A 10,844-nucleotide genomic window follows, 5' to 3' on the forward strand; every position below is an offset into this window, starting at 1 on the left:
CTTTACTACTTTATTCTTTACTTCTGCCATGGGAGCTCCATTGATTTTATAGCATATCATCTCATATTCAGTCTTTTTTGTGCTTTGTGTTGCAGCCAACTTGTCAGGTAAAGCTTTGGAGCTCACAAAGAGACCTCAGAGAGTCTCCATGGGAATATTTAAGCAATAGGATATGCTGGTCTTCTGCTAGGCAGCTAGCACTGTGAGATCGCAGCAAATTCAATACAAGAGGGATGATGTTAACACAGTTAAGCATGAATTTAGACATGTCACTGCTAATCCCTAGATTAACAGGAGGGAAGGAAATGTGTCAAAATAATAAAGTACCTATTAAAAAGGCTGTAGAGATAGACACTGATCCATAGTTAGCACCGATAGATGACAGAATGTCGTCAGTGAAGCGTGAGCCGTCATCTGACAGCGTTCTGTTCTGCAGAAACCAGCCGAGTTAGGGACTTATGTCAGACTCACTGGGGATTTCCAGACATTGGAAAGAGAAGTAAAGAAGAAAAATTGAAAAAAAAAAAAAAAAGAAAGAAAGAAAAAAGGGAAAAGAAAAACTTACCTTAATTTGAGGTCTCTGGGAGTTTCTTCTTTTGCATTCAATTTTTGCTCTCTGTGTCCATAAGGGGAAGTGGTGAACCAGCAGGGCACACCTGTGAACTGTATGAAATTGCTGACACAGTCACTAATGCCCTTTGGTGGAATGAATTAATTACTGTCTTTAGATCATACAAGAAAAGAGGAAAAGGGTCTCAGAAAGAGACAGATAGGGACTCCAAAAGTCTAAGACAGCTGGGGAAACTCAGAGGTTATGAAAGCACAGGGCTTTTCAGGCGCTAATCCCATGCTGATGATTTAGCTTCTCAGTTAGCAGCAAGTACATGAAACTCTGGCTAGTGTTGCTTCTTAATGCTTGTTAGTGGTTATGGTTTCCAGAGGGGAAAGAAGAGCCTATGAGCTGCTTTTTAGAGACACCCTGTGATGAGCCCACCATCCCCTCTAGGGTTGTTGTGGGAGCTACAAGCTACCAAGCTACAGAAAGCAGGTGATGGCTGGAGCCAGCACTTCAGCTCTGCCTGACTTCTAGATGGCATGTTTCACACCAACAAGAGCTCAGAGTTCTTTAAATGAAAAATAGGGGGGGGGGGGGTGAGTGTGTGTGTGATTTTTTTTAATTGCCTTGTTGGTTTGGAGCCTCATTCAAGATTTTCCCTACAGACTAGGAATTTAGCTGGATGTGCCATTCTGTATCTTGTTAGGAAAGTAAGCAGCATACATTAGTATTTGTGCTTGTGCATGAAGTACATGATAAAATTAAAGAGGAACCTATTCATTTCCCTTTGGTGTGGCTTATGAAAATTCTGCTGGATAGCCTCTGAATCTGTCTCTTCCAAGCATTTAATAATAAAGCATAACTTCTAAGAGAAAAAAAAAAAAAGGTTTTTGTTTGTTGTTTGTTTGTTTGTTTGTTTTTTCCCCAAGCATATCCAATGAAATGTTCAAGGAGTCACATTTCTCCTTTCTCTGCAGCTGTCTTCAGATCTGCTCATATGGTTTCAAGGAAGGTTCGTGTGTCCATGGGTGTTTTAAGGTATAAACTTGATATCTGATTATTGTTATACTTTGGTTTCTTAATTATATCACTCCAAGAGAAACATTACAAGGATAAAGATTAATTGTTTTTAATGTTTCTTCATATTTGTTATGCTGCAGATGATGCTTGCTTTAAGTAAGTGGAAACAGGTGTGTAACAATTGATTAAATTAAATTAAACAAGCAAGTAGGGAATGAAATGCACATGGCTATTTTCAAGGAGAGATATTGTAAACATTAGATAAGCAGCTGGAAATCACTAACTGCACAAAACTATTCCCTCTTCCCAAATTTATGACATGGAGGAAGCCCTGATATTTTCAATCATGACATTGTTATTTATACTTTTGTAAGGTATAAAGGAAAGGTGTCCATAACCAGGCTAGAGATGACATGGATGCAGCCAGTTGACTTTTCTTATCTGGGCCCTTCTGTAAAGGGCCAAGAAGCATGATTTAGCACCACTTTCACACAGCCTGTGGATTTCCAAATGGGAGAATGGCTGTCTAAAGTCAATCATTTTCAGAACTAATTAGCAAAAAAATAATCCTTCATTCCTGTTTTGGCTAAAATTAAGCCCTTTTATATAAATTAAAATATGACCGTTACCTTTCCAGTGTTGCATCACTATACAAGACTATTGCAAATTTTGTGTATATGAATAGAGAAGACTTATGAAGGGGAAAAATAGATTCACAAAATTCTCCAAAGACCTCAGAATTAATTTCTGCTTTTAGAGAGTCTCTGTTAGAGTTGACCTTCTCAGTCAATAGATGTGATCCCTGCAGAAGCTCTGAAAGGCTCTTGACTTTTGGAGCTAAAAGCATCTTGATTGCTTTTTATTTAACTGCTAGCAGGAGTCAACACAGCTAAGGTAGAGCAAGAAGCTACTTTCCAATTTGTTTTGTGCAGTTCTGTGTATGGCTATATGCAAAGCTCTGAGCAGCTACATGTGTACCAGCCCACAAGAGGCAACAGAAGTCTAAGGGTGACATTACATTCACAGAGAATTCACAGCTGACACTCAGTCTGATAGGAATGATTTCCAAAATCTTCCCATGCTGGTTAAGGAATGGGTTTCACAAATGCCCCTGTACCCAGTGGAGCAATGCTTGTGCTGGCGGAGGAGGGGGAGTAGGTCCTACTGCTCAGAAACTGGTGGCCAGCCCTGTCTGCTTAGCATTTGTATTCATAAAGTCTGGATCTGAGGCCTATGGTAGATCATTAAAATAAAATGAGGTATGGTGGAGAGGAGAGAGATGCAGTCCTCTTTTTTTTTGTTCATACAGGCCCTGGAGAAACTGAATGAAACAGACTCAATCTCTGTCTCATGTACACCATTGCCAGCTGATCGTTATCCAAGCCTGGGTGTACTTCAGCGACAGGAGTGTGGCATGTCACAGGGTCTGGCATGCAGGATGTCTGGATGGAAGGAGCTGCTCCACCTGACATAAATAATTAGAAATTAATTGGAACTCAGCCTGGACTATGCATGCCTTTCCCACCCCACATCTTCCTAACTCTAGCAGCTCCCATCCTTGCTGCCTTGACAGGGAGGCTGTTGGTCCCAGTCCAGAGGGAAGGGAACTTGGAAGGGCAGCAGAGAGAGCAGGGAGGAGAGGAGGGTCTCCTCTCTCCTGGCTTTGCAGGTATGCAGCTGCAACTTTTATTTTGGGTTGTAAGTGCATCCAGAGGCTTCAGTGGAAAGCTGGATTGACTGTCACTGGAGCACCTTCAACAGCGTCACACACAGCTGCTTTCCTGGTATCTCTGTTTGGTCCTCCTTCCTCTCCCACCACAAATACAAGAACATTTCATAGAATCACAGAATGGTTTGGGTTGGAAGGGACCTTAAGTTCATCTAGTTCCAACCCCCCTGCCATGGGCAGGGATGCCACCCACTAGATAGGTTACCCAGGACCTCATCCAACCTGGCCTTGAATACATCCAGGGCACAACATCTGTGACAACTGGCAATGAAGGTGGGCACCCCATCATTACTCTCCACAAAATCTTCACAGAGGTTTGGTTGTGTCTGGAAGCTCATGGCATTTGGTTTAAACATGAGTCATAACTCTAGTGGGTCAGAGCTTACTTATGTAATGAAAAGAGGGTTCGGTTTAACTTGTTCTCAAAGCCTACTTGCTGGAAGATGTGAACACCCTTTCTATCATGTTTTATGTCAATAATTTCCTGTCTGTGATGAACCAAAATAAGTTCTGTATGATCTCATTGGACTATTATTAAAGAGAAGTAGCTTTCACCTGTCTTTGCAAATTTCCTGATATTAGGAAGGTATTGTTCAGATGTTTCATCACTGGTAAGTAGGAAACTTACTGAAGAATGGACATTTAATTAAAATACAGGCAAAGAGGTACTTGATGATTGGGCACTGCATGAATTGAAACGGTCTTCATTAACATCACTGAAATATATACTGACCATTGAATACTGAGTACGCAAATATCCCTATCTATGATATTATTCCGGCATTGTTCCCTTTGCGTAAGTGGCAAAGGGTGGCCCCACAAGTGGGCTCTTTTCACTATGAGTATTACTTTAAAAAAGACCTTTTTCAGTGCTTTACAGGCTTAAAGTGAATATGTGCATGATTGTCCTCAAGGGAAGAATGGTTGCCCAGATCATTCTTATGTCAAAACTCTATGCACATAATGGAAATCATATTGCATTAGTTGATTAAACTGAGCACATTTTCTGTGCATTGCAGCAATGCTCCTTATTCTAATGGCTGCCTCATTAGAAACATCTTTCTGGTAAGGTACGGAATTTGCCTTTCTGAGACAACAGAGAGTTACATCTCCTGAGGTCCAGACTCCACTGAAGTCACTCTTCTGGGACAGTTTCCAATTTTTATGTTGTGTTGGGAAATTAACTTTGTGGCATCTTGGCCCCATTAAACCAGTGGGAGTTTTGCCTTGGACTGCAATAGAATTAGGATTTTGTGCACTCTATAATAATTGAACTGGAAATTATAGGAGCACAATCTTCCTTTTGCCCTATTAATGAGCTTAACAACTTGCTAGGAGCAAGCTTCTGTGGATAAGAAATCTGTGCAAGTATTTACACAAATCCCACATGAAGCAAAGCTTATACGGCTCTAATGAATGAAATGTAATGTACCCATGCTGGGATCAGTGTTCAGCATCTTGCTGCCAAACCTTCAGCTGGGCTCAGCTCTGCTGACATTATAAGAAGAATGAATAAAATGTTAATGACTAATGCATCTTTTTGCTATTAGAATTACAAGTTTGAAATGGAGGCACTGAAATTAAGGTGAGTTTTAGTCTTAGTTTCAGTGGAAGCAGAGCTGCTTCTACAAATCCCATCCAGCATGAAGGTTTTGTTTTTCTCCTTTTGAGATATTTTGTGCTTTCTCCTTTGTAGCATCACACATCATGAAAGAGATCACCCCAGACAGTGGACAGCTTTCTGCTCAGAACAGCAGGTAATAATTTGCTTGGCAATAGGAGCGATGCAAGGACTACTTGCACATTTTCTTCCTCCTTCCCTTCATTTTGCTCTGTGGGCTGAGGGAGACAATGCTGTAAACCCTGTATGTCTGCTGTCACTGGCCACTATTTGGTAGCAGTAGCTTTATCAGAGGCATAGTCCCTTGTGCTAGTAGAAGTAGTGTTCTCCTCTGGGGACCCACCAGCCCAACTGTAGCACTGTGATTGCCATGCCACTGCCCTGCAACTCTGGTCCAGTACTTGTTCTAGGTCACCGATTTCTGAGGATTCTCCACAGGATGCAACATCCCCTTGTTTCCCCTTACCCCTTAGCACTACTGCACTCTTCAGGAGCCAGAACCACAAACAAGGCATCTGCCAGTCAGCTGAAAAAAATAAAAAAAAAAAAATCATGGTACTCTGCAGGAGCTCGGAGTGCTCTCACTCTGACACTTTCCCACAGCAACACGGCGCAAAAATGTTTTTTGGGGACCTTTGAGCAAACTGCACAGAACAGAGGCATTCAAATAAGCTGACTGTATGTGACCTGGGAGACGTTTTTGTGTGCTATATATTTGTGCTAAAATGTAGGGCTCTTTAACGTCTTTATTACACCTCCTTAATTGAGCAAGTATAACTGTCTTCCAAAAAATTTTTCTGGCATTACAAATGACAATATCCACAACATATATATATATGTATATTCCATAGGCATTAAAAACTAAAACACCCCCCCCCACACACACACACACATACAAGGAAAAAAAAATGTTTTCTTCAAAAGCATACCCTGATAAAAAGAAAACAGCAATCTTAAGCCTGCCATCATCACCTGACGGCCAGCATGGCTCAGGCTGAGCCAGCCAGTTGACCAAGTAAGCACTTATGTCAGACATTTGTCAATGACGCCTCCCAGAATGCAGTAGAAAGATGTGGAATGTAGGAGACTACTTCCTTGAATTATCATCCCCTGTCTTCTCTAGCCAGCATCAATTAATCTATTATAGTTTCTCATGGAATGAATTTTGCAGGATTGTAAGTACTGAAAACTAGATATATTTTCATTCTTAAAACCCAAGAAAAAAAAGATCAGGCTATACAAAAGAACATTCTTGTTGGTTCCTCCACAGAGAAGGTGCTCAACAATGGCAGAGATGCAGCTCATAGCTTTGCTGCTGACAACATGCCAGTAGACAAGTGAGTATCTCTGCCCAGGTTCCCCCTTGAGACCTGAGCCAGCTGCTAACTGTAAGTTCATTGGCATGGAGATGAGCTCCATTATACAGCAGGACAGTGACTAGCAAGGGCTTGTGGTACTGCCATAACATGAAGAGTAAAGGGTGAGTATGATTTTTTAGGATGCAGGATGCTTGCGTCAAACTGAGAGATTCCTAGTGAAGTTAAGAGGAGGCACTATTCAGCTTCCCCTGAATTTATCTTTGAAATCCCTCCTATATGGAACACTGTTTGCTTCTTTGTTTCATGCCCTGGGTTGAAAGCCTTGTGGTCTGGTTTCCAACAAGCCTAGTTTATTCCTCTTCTAATGCAACATTTAGAAGATACTGGAGTATTTACTAGATAACACACACTGAAATGCCTTTTGTCTGGAAAGTTCACAAAGCTCAGATGACTTTGTCTCTTTGCCACCTTACTGTGAGGCACAGACAGGCCTAGGGACAGTCCAAGTTTGCCAACGAGTCTCTGTCTCTAGCCTGAGAGATAAGCATGTTGTAGACACTGGCATTTCTCACACTTATGCATGCAATTTCCAGTCAGATAAAGGGTTTTCTTCCCAGGTTTGGAGTCTAGCAAAACAAAGCAGCCAACATGGAGGGTGTTAGAAAGGAGAACAAATACAGCAGTATTTTACCAATCGTTTAATATTTTAAAGTATAAGTACAGAATAATTGTGATTATATTTGGAAATATAAGCTCAGATGCCTGGTTAGAAAACTCTGTAATCTCATCAAGTCCATAGTGTTTCACCAGAAGGCCCCTGTGTGTCGATGCATGGGAAGATGCTGATTAGCACCTCAAACTAGAGCAAGAAGCTGGAGGGAAAGGTGAGGAATGGCAGCTCCAGCATAAGAAACAACAAGACTAATCTAATGGCTCAGAAAAAGGAAAGAGAGAAACATTTCTCAGAGACAAAAGGCGGTTCTCTCTTGACCCCAGCTCCCACCTTGACCCCATGCTGTGTAAGACAAGAACATTTAAGGAGAAGCACAAGTTACATGGGCCAGAGGTCATCCAGTGCTGCTTTGTCCCTAGTCTCTCTGGAATATAGTTTTCCATGCCATCTGCCAATTACTGAATGACATCTGTCTTTCCCTAAAAGTAACCTCCCCAAAACCTCCTGACCTAAAGATTGATGAAAACAGAGGAACGGAGTCTTTAAGAGTGACAAGCCTGAAAAGTTTTCTTCCTCATCTAAAACCATGTCCTTTTCTTTCCTTGTTTTCTCCTTATTACTCCTGGAGTAAGCAAGAAGACGTAGTTACAGACTAGTTAAAATAGAAAATGCTAAACTACCTATCTAAATGTAAAAGCTACGTGATCTAAAGTAATTTTCTTTACAAATTAGAGTGACTCTTCTTTTCCTCAGCACTGCACAAGAAACCCTGGCATGACACTGATTCTTGATAGAAACTCCCTTTACCACTCTAAATGGGGTTTTCATCTTCCAGCATTTAGGGTCCCCTTAGTAATCCTCCTAACCTTTGCAGGGGCAGCAGGGAGGACGTCCGTGTGGACCATCTGTCACAGCACATACAAATCCCGGACTCCTTTGGGCCTTAGAGACTGCTCCAGCCTTGAAGGTTTCACTCAGCAGTACAACAAACACAGATGGTTTCCCTCTTGGACCTGAAACAAGCGTGCTTTCTTCCAGGACAAGGCAATGATTTTCCTAAAGTGAGCCTTCTGTTTAAAACACTTGAGCCATCTAGATGTTTGGGTCTATGATAAACATAACTTATAACCTTTCCATGCATATTCTTTTACATACAAGGGAAAATATAAATGTGTATAATCATTTGTCTGAAAAGTTAGGCGTATTAAGGGCAGGTGTCAATCTATTGCACTTTTAACACCCCTCCCTCCCCCTCCTCCAGCTGAAAGGGAAACTACCAAAGGCAAACGTTGACTGTACATCAAGAAATATGTTTGATAGAACAACACTTTGCATTGGTCTATTGATCAAATTACTCTGGCTGCAAAGTAGCTTATTTAATCAACCACAGTCTTATGCCTATGATGACATGTATAAAGTGACCAAGTAAATAAATGAATCCTTAGAAGCTACAATTCCTCAACTCTCCATGTATAAATTTATTTTGGGCATGTACATGCATGCAGGTGAGTTAACACAAACCTGAACAAAACTTTCTGTGCAATGAAGAATACTTTCACATAAAAATAAGCAGCACAGGCTGAAGGTGGGCTTGAGCTCATCAGAATAGTGTGAGGCCTGAGTTTGCTTATCCAGAGGGAGTATTAATATGGATGTAACTACAAATATGGATGTAACTACATGTTACTGTACAGAAAAGCCACTTGAGGCTGGACCATTAACTGTTTTAAATGCCTAAGACCTGTTAAAATGAAATTACCTTTCATTTCCACCTTAACTTATCAGCATCTCTTATTTCATCTGAGAACAGTGCCAGGAGTTCAAAGTTAAATCTGAGAAAACCTTAACATAAAGAGAAAAGCATGAAACCCCACACAGCCACAGTGAAAAATCTCTAACTCTGATTATATACTAGTTTTTAAACACTTTGATGGTCTTTTGCAGCAGATGTGGAACATGCTATGACATCTTTTGAACAATGGACCTCCTGGTACCGATACTTGTGCTCACCTTTGTCTCTTTAGAAGAAGGTTTTTGCATGAGACCTTGTAGGCAGCCTCCTTTATGTATCTGCCATTTTCTCCAGACTGTATTGTTTATTAAAAAGACAGTGTATATTAAAGAATACTAGCACCAAAATCCTTTGTGGTAGAACTATTTTAATGATGGTACAGAGAGGAGAGCAGAAAATAAGAAAACACAGACCTCATCATTTTGAAGACCTTAGTCTTAGTCTAGAGTACCAGGTTGACTGTCTTCAGTTCTCAGCAAAGCTGAGGAATCAACTTGGAGAAATTCCCCTTCCATTGTAAAAGTGGGGTTTTTATTTAATGTAAGACATGTTTCATATATCATGTATGATCTGGCCCAAACTGTAGTTTCACTTTTGCCAGAATGACCATTACACACATAAGGAATAGACTGTTATCTGGATTCCTACTCTATAAATCCAGTGTTTTGACTGGACCATACTGGATTGTCATGGCTGTGAATGAGATCTGCTTTTGGCATTCATTTGGAACAGATTCAAAGTGAGTTTGCTGCGAGCAAAATTATAGATAGGAAAAATCGATACTAGCTACCACAATGATGAAAAGCCAGCTGTGCTTGCATTGCAAAACCAACTAAAGACCTACTATGTAACAACAAGTGTAACATCAGGGGACACCATGCATCTTGAAAAAAAAAATCATTTACTTTCTTATGCTTTGCTTAAAAGCTTCAGTAAGCCAGCTATTTTGTACAGAGAGGAAAGATTTTAAGATGAAAAAGTATCAAAGGAAGGCCAAACTCTCACTGCCCTTTGGACATTCACAATTTTGACCCTTGAATTGCAAAGCAAGCCATAAATAAATGTAAAAATATCATGCATAGGTAGGTAATAGTTATATATACACATATGTATACATATATATATACGTGTGCTTGTTTATCTGGTTTCTATTATATTTTCCTCTCCTTTCCCATCTGTCGAAGCTGCACCACCTGTCTTCTAAAGCACTAGCCTGGAAACTTTTAGACATGTGCTTATCTTTAATTACAAGATGAGTTCCCCAAGTGCTGATGGGAATACTTGCATACAAGGGAAGGAGGTTAAAGTGCAGATTTGTTACAGACTCAGACTATTTTCCAGGCTGTGCTTGTGAAATAACTGAGCAGGAAGGATTAGAAAGCTGGAAGGGGTCCCAACCTTCTTACAAGCAGGACAACAACTGTAAACATTTAAAAGATCAGATCAGGGAGTAAATCCTCCATCACACCATTAATGTGAAAGTTCCTCTGGAAAGACTGGGATAAATTCTCTACTACAGTAAAACGTTTTGTGGCATCATACAGCACCTGACAAATGTAGGAGGTGGATAGGGTTGGATGTGTGATCCTGCTGAGTGCAATAGGCTCCTTTTCTCTTGACTAAAGCTATCCTGTAATATTCCCAAAACATCCCTGGGATCTGGGGACTACAACAGGAAACAATTTTCTCATCCTCAGGGAATTTTTCCAGTGCTATAAATGACTGACTGACTATTCCAATCAGGAAAATCAAAATGTGATAGGCAACCCTGAGCTGAGTTTCAAAGCATATGTCAGATTTGTGTTTTTGTTTTGTGAACCCATTTTTCAGTGGCTCATTCTGATTTTGCTAAGTTCATGGAAAAATGCAAAATAAATTATGTTTCTAAGTAAAAGGCATTTCAATGTAAAACAAAGTTTATTTTAAACTGACTGCAACAGGGTGGTCTTGACAATGTTGAAAGCAAAATCAAAGTTACATGGAAAAGGGTGATTTAAAAAAACATAATTATTTTTACAAGCAGTTTGGGGGTTATGTGGTTTGGAGATATATATTTTTTTTTCCAGTTAGAGAACTCAATCTTGTCAAAAATTCTTAGTGTAATTTATGTAGGATCCTATAATCCATTTTTCAG

This window comes from Cygnus olor, chromosome 2 (genome assembly GCF_009769625.2).
Source record: "Cygnus olor isolate bCygOlo1 chromosome 2, bCygOlo1.pri.v2, whole genome shotgun sequence".
Taxonomy (NCBI): Eukaryota; Metazoa; Chordata; class Aves; order Anseriformes; family Anatidae; genus Cygnus; species Cygnus olor.